Source organism: Cydia strobilella, chromosome 27 (genome assembly GCF_947568885.1).
Source record: "Cydia strobilella chromosome 27, ilCydStro3.1, whole genome shotgun sequence".
In the NCBI taxonomy this organism is placed as follows: domain Eukaryota; kingdom Metazoa; phylum Arthropoda; class Insecta; order Lepidoptera; family Tortricidae; genus Cydia; species Cydia strobilella.
The window spans coordinates 4,407,355-4,419,652 of record NC_086067.1 but is presented as its reverse complement, the minus strand read 5'-3'; the positions used below and the strand labels follow the sequence as shown (position 1 = coordinate 4,419,652).

At 36.6% G+C, this 12,298-nt stretch overlaps 1 protein-coding gene across 1 annotated transcript in view; it reads right to left on the bottom strand.

The window, feature by feature from the left end:
- Positions 1-11,191, bottom strand: part of LOC134753523 (synaptotagmin-7) — a 643,705-nt gene extending 632,514 nt beyond the window's left edge. The window contains exon 1 of the mRNA XM_063689422.1: positions 11,160-11,191. The gene's annotated coding sequence lies outside the window, so the exon portion shown is untranslated. The remainder of the gene's footprint in view (positions 1-11,159) is intronic.
- Between the last annotated feature and the right edge of the window lie 1,107 nt (positions 11,192-12,298).

Sequence of the window (12,298 nt, the reverse complement as noted above, 5' to 3'; positions counted from 1 at the left end):
TACTTCGGTAGCTTCCAGAGTCCTGAACACTACCTTTGCCTGTATAAATTGGCGTTATAATGCTCAATCTCAAGACAGAGTTGGGCATCTTGCGGCTGGTGAGAATGCGGTTGAAAAGGTCAGGAAGTATGATCACATTTCCACGCTTCAATCGGTATGTCGTCAGGACCCACGGCCTTTCGGTTTTTCATGTTGCGAAGGCAATTTTGTATCTCGTCTGGGGCAATAGGGGCAACAAGGCCAAGATTAGGGGACAATTCCGCGGAAGAGACACGACATTTGCGTGTTGCGTGTTCAGCAACTCGATGAAAAAGCTACGCCACCTCTCCTTTACTGATTATACATATATAAAAAATGGATACCTTCATAATCATTCAGTTCTTGAACAAAACTGCGGTAGTGTGCGATTCAGTCCCAAATAACACCCTGTATGCAGTAGGTACTTCAGCAGTAAGCTTCGGGTCATACACTGAATGCAAAGCACCAAGAAAGGAATGAATTTAAAATGAACCCCCATTGTCCCCGGCTCCGTAAATTCTTAAAGGGACCTCTATTCTTCAATACCTTTAAATGTGGGTGGAATAAAAGGCTAAATGTAAAGGAGAATTTAGTAGTAGCGTTATGTCGCCTAAATAGTGTTTAGTTTTTTAGTTTATAAAATGCATAATATTATATACTAGCTTTTGCCCACGACTTCGTCTGCGTGGAATTAGTAATTTGGGTACCTTAATTCTTAAACAAATCTGCTTTTTAATACATCCTTTTTTTCACCCCCAAATTGGTCCACACTATACATTTCCACCCCATTTTTTACACCCTTAAGGGATGATTTCGGGGATAAAATTATTCTATATCCTTTCCCACAGCTCAAACTTACCCCATACCAAGTTTCATCTAAATCGGTTCAGCGGTTATTGATTCCCAATACAAATTTCCACCCCCCTTTTCACCCCCTTGAGGGGTGAGTTCTGGGATAAAAAGTATCCTATGTCCTTCCCCGGGACTCAAACTATCTGTATACCAAATTTCAACTAAATCGGTTCAGCGGTTTAAGCGTGAAGAGGTATCTTATCTTATCTTATAGTTTCGGGGGCCCTTACGGATACACTTCGACCCATAGCATGAAGAGGTAACACACAGACAGACAGACTTTCGCATTTATAATATTAGTATGGATGTTAGTCTGTAAGGTATTTGTAATATGAACCTTGTTGCCTGATTTAAATTTTAAATAAATAAACGCTCTTTTGTGTGACTGACCTTAACATAAGGGCCTGTTCACACATTGAGTGTATATAGCGAGTTCATACATTTCGTACTTTCGTTTAGTGGAAAATGTGGTAACTCGCACTGTAGTGTATTGACGCTTCGAGCGCTTACGTCATGGTGACGTTACTGACAGTTAGGGTCAGTCGATATTATACCGTGAGCAGAGCCGGACGTACCGCGTGATGTTTGTGTTGGCGAATCGTTGGAAATACATTACATCGTATGATATACTGAGGTAAATACAGTACATTACATGTGGCGACGAGGATGAAACACCAAAGGCCAGTTACACTTATCCCGCTGTCACACTTAACCGTATTGAACCTATGTACATAAACCTATGTTTTTCTTACAAAGCTTTTTAAATGGCCCTGATAATAACAAGACATTGTTTGTAAAAACTGAAATCCATAATCCATTATCATTTGAAACATTTACGTTCGTATGTACATAGTAATAAGGTATAGAATGTAATAGCATTAAGGTAGATTGACCCGATATCCGTGCTAAGGAGTATTGCCCCATATTTTACTGTAAATACCTTGCCGCCCCGTGAACCATGGAATGATACAATAAAGAGAAATCAGTACCTTGATTCAAGTTGAGAAAAAATGTGACGTTTTCAATCAAAAGGTACCCCATTGTCGCTTGTCGATAAGGTTGATGTAAAATTGAACCTATATGGAAATAGCGCCTTATTGACAACCGACAATAAGTACCCTTTTAGATGAAAATGGTACAAATATTGTTTGCACTAGAGCTTTTTATCTTTTATTGAGACACCATTAGAAGGGACTATTTTTCATGAAAAAACGTAATTGATCAAATTTAATTATCATTTTACAACACTTTAAAGTAATCATAATTATGACAAATATTTCAACACAATTTCTTGGCAATAGTTTTGTTTTACAAACCTGATGATATTTTAATGCTGGAAGATATTTATTTTATATTAATAATAATATCTTCGGTTACCGCCTGCGCGTTGACCACGAACCCTGTAAAGGGTTCGAAACGTCGGGATGTATTATAAATTCAATATACGCGATATAATCCGTTTTCATAGTATAGTCGGCGGACTTTCTCTGATCAGATCGGGGAAATCCTGAAGAAAGGCCAGGTCAAGAGCACCCTAAACCGGCGAGCGTGTATGAGGAATGTTATGAAAATGAAGGAAGCGAAAGAGGTATGTCAGGATCGTAGCAAGTGGAAATCCGTGGTCTCCGCCTACCCCTCCGGGAAATAGGCGTGATTATATATATATATATATATATATATATTCATAGTTTTATTTCATTGCATTATTTTATCAACTAATACTAATGCGTTTGACGAATTATTAATAAGATAGGTTACCTACCTTTATAAGTAGTAACTTATAAAAAAAACTGAATGATGTCAACACGGGTAAAAGTGGCCTTATCTTTATTGCGACTTGATACATTTGCTACTTGCTTAATTTGCTTGTGTTTAGTGTATGAACTTGCACTAAACACTAATCAGTGTGTAAACACTAAACAGGTCCCGGCATGAACCCACACTTACCCGTATTAGCCTTATGTCAAACCTTATAAAAGAATACGTTATACAAAAAGGTACAATTTTATACACGGTGGCCAAAAAATAAGTGCATTCCCGTTGCCAGGGAGGTTTTGGGATTATACTGAGCAACTTTTACTATGCGACCAACCCCGAAGTCGCGAGAAAAAATTTGACTGTTTCATACACTTTGGCTGGTCCATATTTTATGGGAGGGTAATTATTTTTTCGCGAATTCGTGTTTGGGCCCATAGCAAAGATAGATATAACTCCGTAATAGATGGATACAGTCTAAGGAAAAAACGTGCCTCGAAAATCAAGAAAATTTGATTCTCGTTCAAAGGGCGCTACCAGTTTTGGCCTACAGTCGTATAGATGGCGTTGACGGTTTCGTTTGTTATTTAACAATTTTAACGCATATCAGTGAAAGAACATGGGTCAAAATCATAAAAATAATTAATGCAAATAAAAAAAATCATTTATCTATATTTAAATACATTCTGTCGTATTTTTATAAATCTTCATTTTTAGTTTTAAAGTGTGTCGACAGATGGCAGTGAATTTACTGGGGTTACAAAATTTACTATGACAGTAACGCTCTAGTATCAGTTACTCTATGGCCCATAGTAAAAGTTGCTCAGTATATAATCCAAAATCCTCCCTGGCCATTCCCGTTGCCATTATTTTAGCCACCCTAAAAAATAGCGTATCAAGTCAAAGTACTGTATATTCTCTACATTGTAAATCATGGTATGTCACGTTATGGTTATCGCCTCGTCCAATGCCACCGAATATCGACCTGGCGTGCCCGTGTCTATACGTACCAGGTTAGAAACGACACATGTTACAAAGATAGTGACTGGAAACTTGTTGGCAAGTCAAATTATAGGAACAATTTAAAACACACGCACAGTGAGAGTTTTGAATGATTCACGGTTAGTTTCACTAGACTTATATTGACCGGGATATAGACCGTGATTACCTTTTGTATTATTTGTGAGCTCCCGATATTCACCCGTCACCACCCGTTGTCAACCGTGAACATGATGCATGTAACTGCGTCGAAATATCGGGAGCTCACAAATAATACAAAAGGTAATCACGGTCTATATCCCGGTCAATATAAGTCTAGTGACCCGCACAGTGATCTTGTAACTAGTATAGGTATGAGCAGAGTTAGTCACGCACACAACAAACTATTTCAACGGAGATATTGAAATTAGTATTCTTTTCTCCTACCGATAGCAAGTTAAACCGCCAACTGCAAGATAGACCAAAATGTTTCTTCATGTTTTTGTCATAGGCGCCTTCCGACATCCGATATCGGAAAGGCGCTTCCGATAAATTCAGCCATGTCGGAGCCCCCCCGTCAGCTGTCGGACCGATAATATTTGTTTGTGTGCGTATGTGTAGGCATAATGCTTGTTGTAGTGTACGTGACCGCTGAAGAAGGCGCCCGGGCGCGCCCCCGCGGCCTGACTATGCGGTAGGTAAAGATCCTACATCCGATATCGGATCGGATGATGTGAAAACGCTCTTATACTACCAATATTTCTTATTGTCTAAAACTCCGTATTTCTTTCCTGCGTTCCGTTGATGGGTTTCGTAAATCACCGTCACGGAATGACTAATGGGTACTGCATGTTTGAGCGACTAACTGTCAAGCCGTTTTCAAGGTAAATTTACTTTCAGAGGTCTATTTAATGTCTCTAGAAAAGTTCATGATGGTGGAAAATAAGCGTCTGGTCTACCTAATAACATAAAACAGGTAATATTGTCTTCGGTTACCGCGATTAACTATCGAAATAAAACTATGAAAACGGAGTATATAGCGTATTGAATTTATAATACATCCCGACGTTTCGAACCCTTTACAGTGTTATGACTCACGCCAGTTTAAATTCTATTATATTAGAGTACCTAATCATAATCATAATAATCATAATCATTTATTCATTTCTTGAATGCGGTACAATAAAGATTTAATAAAACATTGTCTTCGGTTACCGCGATAGTTACTCATGAAATAAAACTATGAAAACGGATTATATCGCGTATATTGAATTTATAATACATCCCGACGTTTCGAACTCTTTACAGCGTTCGTGGTCAACGGGTGACAACGGGTGGCTGTAAAGAGTTCGAAACGTCGGGATGTATTATAAATTCAATATACGCGATATAATCCGTTTTCATAGTTTTATTTCATTTAATAAAACAATTTTTGATCAACACATCCTGCCTGAATAGGCATAGAAATAATACGCATTACCTATAACTATGACTAATATTTCCTAAACAGAGGCATATCGGATTTCTTATTAAATTGGGTAGCTTGTTATACAATTTGGGTGCCATGCCATAAACACTTTTTGCACGCAAAGCTGTTTTTGATTGCTGATATGAGATTTTGTGTCCCTGTCGCGCACTATTATAAGCAGGAAATTGATTAATATTTAATTTGACATACATAGCAATAGAGTGACGGAACCCTAAAAACTTAGGGACCCCTTTTGTTAGTACTGCCTTAGAAAACGCGCTAAATTTCTGTCCCTCGCAAACTTTTCATGTCTTTCACAATATGGCGTCCGCCCCGATTCGCTTGATATGGGTCGGCTGTTAAATTGGCTAGAAGAAACAATATGCTTCAAATTTAGTTAGAAAAAGAAGATAGGAAATTATTTCAAACTTTTACGATTTACGCAAATTATTACATAAATATTAATCGTATATTTTGTCCTATTAAATTCGCCCGTATTGTATACATTATATGATAAGCCTAAGACAGATTAAATATTTCAAAACCTACGACCATAGAGTAACTTATACTAGACCGGTACTGTTATAATAAATTTTGTAACCCCAGTAAATTCACTGCCATCTGTCGACACACTTTAAAACTAAAAATGAAGATTTATAAAAATACGATAAAATGTATTTAAATATGAATAAATTATTTTTTTTATTTGCATTAATTATTTTTATGATTTTGACCCATGTTCTTTCACTGATATGCGTTAAAATTGTTAAATAACAAACGAAACCGTCAACGCCATCTATACGACAGTTGGCCAAAGCTAGTAGCGCCCTCTGAACGAGAATCAAATTTTCTTGATTTTCGAGGCACGTTTTTTCCTTAGACTGTATCTATCTATTACGGAGATATATCTATCTTTGCTACGACCAAGCAATATTCCGTGAAAATCGTCTATATTCGTATCGACTTCGTTCATTATATTATATTAAAGTTAGAAGATTTCTTCTGGAAACGAAACCAGTTCCCTATTGTGTTGCAGAAAGTTTTTTGACATATTTTTGTATTGCATAATGTTATTTTACCGCGCTGCTCAAACAGAGACGCCTACGGTGATTGGGGCATGTGCAACGCATTGATAATGAACGCTCGCCCAGACAGACCATGCTGAGACAACTAGCAGTAGGCAAGCGCAACGTGGGACGCCCATTACTCCGCTTTAAGGACTGCGTAAAGCGCGACATGGTTGCGTTTAACATCAACTGCGACTCATGGGAAGACCTGGCAACAAACCGCGCTGATTGGAGGAACAGCCTGTTAAGAGGTCGCGAAACCCACGATAGGTCCTGGTTTCAAGACTTGGCCCGAAAACGCGCCATAAGACACATCCGCGATGAGGGTCGCCTCGCTGTGGACCCTCAATGTAGTTTTGCTTGTTATGGATGTGGACGACTGTGCCGTTCAAGGATCGGGTTATTTAGCCGCGAGCGACGCTGGCGTTAGTAACACAACTCATGGATGCTGCTTAAATCATCTGTAAAGGGATGGACAAGGCCTGATGATGAATGTTATTTGGCAGAAATGTCGTTGGGCAGAATTACCTTTCGCATAGTGCTTTTCGCATAATAATACTTTGCAGATTTTTTGCATAATATTATTTGGCAGAAAACCCTAACCTAATCCACTTAGAAAATTCTGGCAAATGAATATTATGCGAAATGACTATTTATGGCAAGTATAATATACTTGCCATAAATATATATTTCGCATAAATATATTATATTTATGCGAAAGTATCATTCGACTAAAGGGTATCTGCGATACGTGTTATGCGAAGTGTATTTCTGACAAGTAATATTCTGCCATGAGGAAAAATAAAAAATAAATAAAAAAAAATGCTTAAGTGGCTCCTGTGATGTTGCTTACGTCCATGGGCGACGATGACTGCTTCCCATCAGGCGGCTCGTCTGCTCGTTTGCTGAATATCACATAGAAAAAAAAAAAAAGTCGTTCATCATTCATCGTTCGTTACATAATATAACCTATTCATCAAATAACAATACCTTTTATTCGCTTTCCAACCGAATACCTACTGGCGTAAGCATTCAATAATTCCTGTTTTGTGTTGCTAAAAGGTTAGGTACTTACAGTAATGGCTTTTTTAATCTTCTAAAGCGAAATTTTTGAAGTTGTAATCCACTAATTTCGGTCAACGACAAATATGGTAAAGACTGGTCATTGGTCAATACACAAACGATATCTGAATGATGTCAGTAAGTCATTCGCGCGTTCATTTCGCTCGGACCTTGTCCGTACAAGTACCTATAAGCGCGAGCAAGACGCACGCGCGAATGATAACTGACATCATTCAGATATCATTTTGATGTCAGGTGCAGGTTCGAATTCACCTGAGAGTCAAGCCAGCAAAACATTATGGAACTGAGAGCTTGTGAATTCGTTTCTTCAGGGGCCCGTTTCTCAAAAGCTTGTAACTTGTAATACAAGTGGAAGTCCCTTTCTAACAAAAGCTGTCAAAAAGTGACATCCGCTTGGGTTACAAGCTTTTGAGAAACGGGCCCCATGTAACTAAACTAAAACTCACAAATTACTACTACAAGTACAGAGCCATAGTGAATCGTAGTAGTAATAAAACAAGGTTGATTTTTCTTATTTAAACTTTCACGATTTCTACACATTATTAAATTGTAAAACGGGACTTAATCGCGTATTTAATATTTAAGAGTTACCTCCGACGTTTCGTGGACGGCGTTGCCCCGTGGTCTCGGAGAAGACTGGCTAAAGTTGATATCAACATCTTCTAGCCGCGCGAGACCACGGGGACAACGCCGTCCTCGAAACGTCGGAGGTAAATCTTAAAACTTTAATATTAAATACGCGATTAAGTCCCGTTTTACAATTTAATAAAGTTGATTTTTGTTTAATTATATTTTTGCAATTCAGTGAATTTTGGATGTCACCTGACAATTTAACCTTTAATTATAAACCCTGGCCTGTGGACGCTATCTGTCAAACCAAAGAAAGCAAATATAAACCGCTTTGACAACGTAGCCATAGCACTTTTAAGCGTTTTTGGCGCCAGGGGCACGACTGTTCACGACGCCTTTAAGGGTTCTTGGCGTCTAAAGGGTTACTATATATGAAACACCAATTTTTATGAAGATGGTAGTCTTTCATATTTATTAATCCCTGGCTAAGGTTAATGGCGTCGCAGGCCATTAGTTATTTAGTATTTTTGCTCCCGGGATTGTAGCAACTGTTTAAAGTTATTTTAAGTTAAAAGTCGATTAAAGTCAAAGGCTATTGATCGGTTTCTACAATAACATCCTTTTAGAGTAAAAAGAAGAAAATTAGTCAATCTAAAATAACCCTAAAGACCTATTTAGACGGTTCAAAAACATTCAATATTTGATACGTTTATTTAATTATACTTGATTATACGAACACCCGAACTACCGCAATTTAATTTCATTGTTTTTACCTTAAGGGTCTCCGGCAAGCTCGGTTCTCCATACAAACGTAGTTCCGCTCTCATTTTAAAACGACTAGCTAGATTGTTTTGAAACTTTGTACTTACAAGGATAAGGTATATCTATGTCTGAAATTAGTTTATGTAGCTTCAAGTACCATAGCTAAAAAAATCAGCGAATTTAAGTTCCTCATACAAAATTTGTTTTTGCTCACATCGGCATCGGCTTTCTTATTGCGCGCTCGCTTAAAGCTCGCGCACACAATATCGCCTCGTGTGTAATGACCACCTTAGCACATTTGTATCACAATGTACTATTATTGCATTCCATATGTTATTATAGAATACAGATATTATCTTAAACTAAATTGTTACAATATGAACCCTGAATAGGGTATAGCAAGTTTACCTTAATAGCTAAATACTTGAAATTAACTTATGAAACGTATTTTGAAATTGAAATCTTTATTTCAGGCCTGTCGGCCCTTATTCTGTTAGATTACAACAGTTCTTAAAAATATATTAGTAAATACACATAAATTTTAAAAGGAAAAAAATAAATTTAATTAAAATGAAATTATAAATAAATTAACTTCAATTCAATAAAATTCGATTAAAAATTTCACATCAATTAAATTCCATTAATTTACATTAAAATTTATAAATCAACCAAATTAAATCCAATTACATTAAAAATATAAATAAATTAAATTACATTAAAATTATAAATTTTAAACACACAAATCACTTGACATATTGCTTAATATCTAAATTTACCATTACCATTACCATTTGCCGCATATATAATAATTTATGTATTATATGCGGCAAAGTTATTATTACCTGTGTTCTAAATATTATGCAAAGTTGGAAGAAATAGTTAAACGAGACATATACGTGACTTTGGATGAGATAAAATAGTTTAGCCTATATCATAGAGTAACTTATACTAGAGCGGTACTGTCATAGTAAATTTTGTAACCCCAGTAAATTCACTGCCATCTGTCGACACACTTTAAAACTAAAAATGAAGATTTATAAAAATACGATAGAATGTAATTAAATATAGATAAATGATTTTTTTTATTTGCATTAATTATTTTGATGATTTTGACCCATGTTCTTTCACTGATTTGCGTTAAAATTGTTAAATAACAAACGAAACCGTCAACGCCATCTATACGACTGTAGGCCAAAACTAGTAGCGCCCTCTGAACGAGAATCAAATTTTCTTTATTTTCGAGGCACGTTTTTTCCTTAGACTGTATCCATATATTACGGAGTTATATCTATCTTTGCCTATATGTTGGGTAAATATTTAGAGGCCCATGTGAACGCACATTTTGATATTAAACTGATATACGTTTGTAATTCCTACATAAATATTTGTCTTAAAAATAATAAATCAGTAGGTAAAGTAGGTATAGGTACAAAAACTTGTCAAGTGACAACCCCGTGCCGACACACAGCTCGGTCATAAAACTGCGGCGCGCAAAGAAGATTCACGGTTCGTGCGCGGTTATAAGTTTCAGTTTTGCTTGCAGGCGGCGAGTATAGGTATAATTTTATACCTAAATCTGACTCTTGTGAAGAAGTGAATTTTCTGTACGGTAGTACTATTAGTTATTTTGTGTCTTAGAAATAGGGTCTTATTTTTACCCTTAGTTACTACTTACGGTGGTATACGGAACCCTAAAAAAGGCGAAAATCGGTAATTTCTAAATTACTTCTCCTTAACCTCTTGTCTGTATATTTTTTATACCACATCGGTGGCAAACAAGCATACGGCCCGTCTGATGGTAAGAAGTCACCGTAGCCTATGGACGCCTGCAACTCCAGATGTGTAAAATAAGTATCCTTATCGAATCCTTGTTTAGTAATCTTTTTTAACTTAATTCTTAGAGTTCGGTACCCAAAGGGTAAAAACGGGACCCTATTACTAAGACTCCACTGTCCGTTTGTCCGTCTGTCTGTCACCAGGCTGTATCTTATGAACCGTGATAGCTTAGACAGCTGAAATTTTCACAGATGATGTATTTCTGTTGCCGCTATAACAACAAATACTAAAAAGTACGGAACCCTCGGTGAACGAGTACGACTCACACTTGTCCGGTTTTTCTACTCTATACAGCACAACCGAGGTTTGAACCCGTGGTTTTTGACAATTTTGACCACCACACACATATGAAAGGATCCAAATAGCTTTCTAAATTTCGGTTGTTCTGAAATTATCTTCTAATGTATATAAATAATCGGCCAAGTGCGAGTCGGACTCGCGCACCGAGTTCCGTACTTTTTAGTATTTGTTGTTATAGCGGCAACAGAAATACATCATCTCTGAAAATTTCAACTGTCTAGCTATCACGGTTCATGAGATACAGCCTGGTGACAGACAGACAGACAGACGGACAGCGGAGTCTTAGTAATAGGGTCCCGTTTTTACCCTTTGGGTACGAAACCCTAAAAAACTGACAGAGTATGAACGTATTCAAAATAATGCCTATAGAGTTTTTTTTCTCCTGCGAAGCTGAACTTTTACAATTAGTTCTATAGTAAAAAGTTACTTACAGGTTACACAAACTTTTTCTACTGAAAATAAAAACTCACCTGTTCACTGCTAATCCATCAACTCGTACAACACAACACTACACAACACGACACCTCACTAACACTTATGTTGTTTTTGTAGTTACTGAAACACTGAACGCGACCGCTCCACGTAGCGGCAGGATCCGTACTGAAGGACTGAAACAAGCTTACAAGTTCGTTTTGACTAAATTTGGGAGACAAATATATATTACACACTTTAATTACACACTTTTTACACACTTTTATTTAGCTTCACTGCGTATATACCTACCTTTGTATATTTAGTGCTTCAAATCTTGTAACTAAAATTTGAACCACTTCCCGGTATATGATTCAGTTAAAATTTAGAGTACTGTAATTCCGGTGACAATGCAATAATGTGCTAACATGGAGGTGTTCTGATGATGCATCCGGTAGGTAGCCAAAGGAACTCCTTGATGGAAAAACGCAAACACATCAAGTTTAGGCTCATTATAAAGGTCTCAAGAAGTACTCGATCTCGATATTATTATTTCTAATATGTATTGTTGTGATCTCTGTTTTTTTTTATTGTATTTGCATGCATTTTTATGTGTTTGACGCAAATAAATAAATGAAATGAAATGAAATGAAATGATAGACATGCAAATGAGAAGAACTACAGTCAGCAATAAAAGTGTGTCACAAAAAAAATTGACAATTACTTGTATTTAATATTATTTGTATTTAGAAAGACTATGAAATAAACATTTAAGAAAAGAAACGAAGGCCTCGTTAGTACAATGTTTTTTAGTATGATTAGTTATGTTAGTATACTCGTAAGACCTAGGGCATTTTTTGCGCTTTTGAATTTGAAATTTCCTTTTATTCCTATACGAGTTCAAAACTCGAATATAATTTGTACTTGTACAAGTACACGGGGATTTACGAGGGTATGATGCTTAGGAAGGTATTTGTGACGTTTTCAACCAAAAGGTACCATTGTCGCTTGTCGATAAGGTTGATTTCTAATTGAAGCTATATGGAAATAGCGCCTTACTGACAAGCGACAATAAGTACCCTTTTGGTTGAAAATGGCACATTTGTTTTTGATCTTAAATTAATCTATAATACGATCACTATAGTTAGAATATTGTGAAATCGGCGATAGATCCATACTAATCCATACTAATATTATA